This window comes from Pectinophora gossypiella, unplaced genomic scaffold (assembly GCF_024362695.1).
Source record: "Pectinophora gossypiella unplaced genomic scaffold, ilPecGoss1.1 Pgos_48, whole genome shotgun sequence".
NCBI classification, from domain to species: Eukaryota; Metazoa; Arthropoda; class Insecta; order Lepidoptera; family Gelechiidae; genus Pectinophora; species Pectinophora gossypiella.
Genome location: NW_026063258.1, coordinates 550768 through 556767, shown reverse-complemented (window position 1 = coordinate 556767; position 6000 = coordinate 550768). Strand labels below are relative to the sequence as shown.

Genomic DNA, 6000 nt, shown 5'->3' with positions numbered 1-6000 from the left:
GATTTTCAAGATCGAGCAGTATTTCCATACTCAACAATACCTTCCGATTATACCCCCATTCACAGTTTTTACCCCCGAGACATTTTTTGAAAAAACATTTTTTTGTATGGCGGCCATCTTGTTTCCGGCCATTTTGTTTTTTTTTCACCGGCGATAAAATTTGACCAAAATTTAAGTAGGTTTTGTGAAAAAAGAATCATTCCAGGTGCGATAGTTTCGCCAGGCCGTAGGGTGTCTCCCTGATGAGGAGCAGTTTTTCAAGATCTGGAAGTTTTCCCATACTCACCGGGAGGTCCCGATCACTTTTCCCATACATCATTTTCACCCCCCGACCCTCCTTCTGGGAGAACAATTATGTCAGTGAGTGAGTCAGTCAGTCAGTCAGTCAGTCAGTACATGGGTTTAGCTTTATATAATATAATAACTAGATGGTGCTAAGTGCGCTCGCTGCTAAAGCAGCTTCGCGGGCGTTGTATGTGGATTGACGTTTTCGTATAGTTTGTTTCGCATCACAGATTTGTAATAACTATTAAGACAGACACAAAAAGAAATAAAAAAAATATGTAGGATATTGTTGGTTTATTTTATGTTATCAAAAAATAAAAATATAACATTATATTCTCTCTCTCTCCCTTGCATTGTTCCCATATGGTGGTGGGGTCTTTTTTCCGAGTCTTTTCCTTCCACTTCGCTCTGTTGGATCTGTATCTGTATCGACTGCGGAAACATTGCAGGAACAAAGATCTTTTTTGATGACATCTGCTTCTTTGCCTTCTGTATTTCCTGTTAAAAATAAAATTATATTAATTTATTTATAATAACGTATATTTATATAACGTATAGATATAATATCCTTTTCTTAGTCGATAGCGATACGTTTTTGCCAAAGTGGTCATGGTCGTCATGTAACGTACCTAGATTCTTGTCACTATTGATTGCTGGCTGTCACACTGCTGCATTCATTGAAGAAGCTACCGACATCAGGCTTGGTTGATATAATACTATTGTATTAATAATCTCCTACGAAGTTTTTTGCCTTCTGCATTTCCTATAAATAAAATATATTAATAAATTATATATAATTTATTTTCATTGGTCGATAGCGATACGTCTTTGCCAAAATAGTCGTGGTCGTCATGTAACGTACCTCGATATCTTGTAACTTTTGATTGCTGGCTGTCACACTGCTGCGTGCATTGAAGGACTTCAGGCTTGGTCGATTTTATTCTATTACAATCATAATCTCCTACACAGTTTATTGCACTCTGCATTTCCTGTGAATAAAATATATATTATTTTTTTTTTCCTTAGTCTATAGCGATACGTTTATACCAAAGTGGTCGTGATCGTCATGTAACGTACCTCGACATCTTGTTACTTTTGATTGCTGGCTGTCACACTGCTGCATTCTTTGAATGAGCGGCCAACATCAGGCTTGGTTTATATAATACTATTGTATTAATGATCTCCTACGCAGTTTTTGCCTTCTGCATTTCCTGTAAATTAAAGTATATATACTTTTCCCTTAGTCGATAGGCGATACGTTTTTGCCCAAATAGTCGTGGACGCATGAAACGTACCTCGATAATCTTGAACTTTTGATGTATTGGCTGTCCACACGTGCATTCATTGAAGGGGCAGCTGACTTCAGGCTAGGTCGGATTTTATTCTATTGCAATCATAAACTCCCTACACAGTTTATTTGCCAGCAACTCCTGTAAATAAAAATATATATTAATTTATTTTCCTTAGTCTATAGCGATAAGCTTTTTGCCAAAATAGTCGTGATCGTCCCCATGAAACGTACCCTCGGATATCTTGTAACTATTATGATTGCTGGCCTGTCACACGCTGCAATCATTGAAGGGGGGCTGCTGACTTCAAGCTTGGTCGATTTTATTCTATTGCAATCATGAACTCCTACACAGTTTATTGCCATCTGCATTCCTGTAAATAAAATATATATTATTTTTTTTCCTCTTAGCTAGTAGCGATACGTTTTTGCCAAAAGTGGGTCGTGATTCGTCATTTAACGTACCTCAATATCTTTTACTTTGATTGCTAGCTGTCTGACACTGCTGCAGTCATTGGGAAATAGCGGCAACATCAGAGCTTGGTAGTACTATTGTATTAAAATCTCCTACGCAGTTTTTAGCATTGTGCATTTCCTGTTAAAAAAAAAATAATGTTAATTTATATATATTAACTTTTATTTATAAATATATACATATATATTTAGGTGATTTCCAAACTACCCAGGAGGTACACCCAGTAGCTCGCTTTTTTTCATGTGGTTCCCCCGCTAATCGAGGCCGCATCCACCTACTTATATGAGAAGTAGTTCTATCTAATGAGTTAGCAATAGTCATTCAATAAGCAGAGAAATGTGAAAGAAAAAGCAATTTTTAGCTAAGGAATTTAAAATAAAAAGCAATTTTCAGCAATTAGCATGCAATAAGCAAAGCAATTACTCAGTAATTGTCAAACATAAGCGAGTTGTATAATTTAAAGATATTATTGACAATAACAAACACGTACCGAGTTTGTTAATACTTACATTGAGTTATCATCGCTAAGTTGACCAAATTATTAGTACAGGTTATCACATTCACTAAATGAAAATATGTGTTTTTATCAATTGTAACAATGCTTGCATGACCTAACCAACCGTTGGTGTTGTGGACGCCAATCTTCAAGAGACAAGTGGACGGGTGTGAGGAAAACTGGCAAGATGAACACGTCGGTGTGGGTGCGACTGGTGCACGGGAGAGAAGTGGAGCTAGTTGGCAGATGGAATTAGGCATCACTCTCTTGCTTCAGTTAAGTTCCACTCAGATCAGGTGGGTTGTCGCATGGATGAACATCGCATGGGTTGGAGTAATTCGGAGTAGAACTGTCCATGTTGTTCCCTTCATCGTAGGCACTTCAGTGGACTGTGGATCGATCAACAATAGTTACGTGAGTTGGCTGTCAAACCGATATGACGTGCCAGCCGAATCTAGCGACCAGGTATGCAGGGGATGGAGGTATCCTGTGGAGTAATCATATCAGCAAAGGTGAAAATGTCGATTGGGAGTGAAATGGAGGGAGAAGGAGAGCTGCAGTCAGCGGTCAAGATCTTGCTGTAGATAGACTACATGCTCAGTTTACGTGTAGTTGTAACTGTTCGAAGTTAATTGAAAACGATCGATATGCAAATTCCTGTTTAATGAAACAAATAATAAATGAACAGGCAGGTGCTTTTTCGGTATTTAAACGCTAAGACCGTTGTTTGTTTATTGATCAGCAGTGGTATGATGGATTCTTGGATACTGATGAATGCTAATAAGCTAAGTATTTAAAACAAAATCACATTCAGAAGCACTAAAAACACATTAAATTAAAGAACGAAATAATACCGTATGAAATATTATTTAATATAATATAAAGGATGGAAAGAAGAAATGACAAGAATGCTATTTAGCGTGACATGGCTCTAACCAGATCCACTGGAAAACATAAAACCATATAAAACCTAAGTTTTTGTTTAGCTCATACACGATATTATGTTTTTTGAGGAACCGTCTCATGCGAAACAGTGTTCTATTGAAAAGTATTGTAAGAAGAAATGCAAAAAACACCATTTAGCGTGACATAGCTCTAACCAGATCCACTGGAAAACATAAAACCATATAAAACCTAAGTTTTAGTTTAGCTCATACACGATATTATGTTTTTTGAGGAACCGTCTCATGCGAAACAGTGTTCTATTGAAAAGTATTGTAAGAAGAAATGCAAAGAACACCATTTAGCGTGACATAGCTCTAACCAGATCCACTGGAAAACATAAAACCATATAAAACCTAAGTTTTAGTTTAGCTCATACACGATATTATGTTTTTTGAGGAACCGTCTCATGCGAAACAGTGTTCTATTGAAAAGTATTGTAAGAAGAAATGCAAAGAAACACCATTTAGCGTGACATAGCTCTAACCAGATCCACTGGAAAACATAAAACCATGTAAAACCCTAAGTTTTTGTTTAGCTCATACACGATATTATGTTTTTTGAGGAACCGTCTCATGCGAAACAGTGTTCTATTGAAAAGTATTGTAAGAAGAAATGCAAAGAAACACCATTTAGCGTGACATAGCTCTAACCAGATCCACTGGAAAACATAAAACCATGTAAAACCCTAAGTTTTAGTTTAGCTCATACACGATATTATGTTTTTTGAGGAACCGTCTCATGCGAAACAGTGTTCTATTGAAAAGTATTGTAAGAAGAAATGCAAAGAACACAATTTAGCGTGACATAGCTCTAACCAGATCCACTGGAAAACATAAAACCATGTAAAACCCTAAGTTTTAGTTTAGCTCATACACGATATTATGTTTTTTGAGGAACCGTCTCATGCGAAACAGTGTTCTATTGAAAAGTATTGTAAGAAGAAATGCAAAGAACACAATTTAGCGTGACATAGCTCTAACCAGATCCACTGGAAAACATAAAACCATATAAAACCCTAAGTTTTAGTTTAGCTCATACACGATATTATGTTTTTTGAGGAACCGTCTCATGCGAAACAGTGTTCTATTGAAAAGTATTGTAAGAAGAAATGCAAAGAAACACCATTTAGCGTGACATAGCTCTAACCAGATCCACTGGAAAACATAAAACCATGTAAAACCCTAAGTTTTAGTTTAGCTCATACACGATATTATGTTTTTTGAGGAACCGTCTCATGCGAAACAGTGTTCTATTGAAAAGTATTGTAAGAAGAAATGCAAAAAACACCATTTAGCGTGACATAGCTCTAACCAGATCCACTGGAAAACATAAAACCATATAAAACCCTAAGTTTTAGTTTAGCTCATACACGATATTATGTTTTTTGAGGAACCGTCTCATGCGAAACAGTGTTCTATTGAAAAGTATTGTAAGAAGAAATGCAAAGAACACAATTTAGCGTGACATAGCTCTAACCAGATCCACTGGAAAACATAAAACCATGTAAAACCCTAAGTTTTTGTTTAGCTCATACACGATATTATGTTTTTTGAGGAACCGTCTCATGCGAAACAGTGTTCTATTGAAAAGTATTGTAAGAAGAAATGCAAAAACACCATTTAGCGTGACATAGCTCTAACCAGATCCACTGGAAAACATAAAACCATGTAAAACCCTAAGTTTTAGTTTAGCTCATACACGATATTATGTTTTTTGAGGAACCGTCTCATGCGAAACAGTGTTCTATTGAAAAGTATTGTAAGAAGAAATGCAAAAAACACCATTTAGCGTGACATAGCTCTAACCAGATCCACTGGAAAACATAAAACAATGTAAAACCCTAAGTTTTTGTTTAGCTCATACACGATATTATGTTTTTTTGAGGAACCGTCTCATGCGAAACAGTGTTCTATTGAAAAGTATTGTAAGAAGAAATGCAAAGAACACCATTTAGCGTGACATAGCTCTAACCAGATCCACTGGAAAACATAAAACCATGTAAAACCCTAAGTTTTAGTTTAGCTCATACACGATATTATGTTTTTTGAGGAACCGTCTCATGCGAAACAGTGTTCTATTGAAAAGTAATGTAAGAAGAAATGCAAAGAACTACTATTTAGCGTGACATAGCTCTAACCAGATCCACGGAAAACATAAAACCATGTAATCACTAAGTCTTTTATTCTGCACCTTACTATGTATATTATATTATCATTGTATATTCATGGTAAGGTTGGATTTACTGTAGGTGTATGCAAATTAATAACCAAGCATAGCTTTGTTTGTATTTGCGTCATTATAAGTAAATAAATAACGAATGTAGACTTAAAAAATAAAACGTAGGTAGTATGTTGGTTATGACTGTACACATATGAATTAAACTATATGCAGTTACTTTCATTTCTAATAACATTTGGTGTATTTGGTAACATTTAAAACTAAACAATTTTACCAGAATATATAAAATATGACTCGCTTTCTATTTTTTTAACTAAAGGTGTTTCTTTTACC

General features: G+C 35.7%; 1 long non-coding RNA gene across 1 annotated transcript; it reads right to left on the bottom strand.

Moving 5' to 3' along the window:
* Positions 1-570: 570 nt before the first annotated feature.
* On the bottom strand, positions 571-1481 carry LOC126381387 (uncharacterized). The gene is made up of 4 exons (XR_007568797.1): positions 1363-1481; positions 1148-1274; positions 915-1048; positions 571-783 (listed from the first exon to the last, which is right to left on the bottom strand). It is a non-coding gene; the product is annotated as an uncharacterized LOC126381387 (long non-coding RNA).
* Between the last annotated feature and the right edge of the window lie 4519 nt (positions 1482-6000).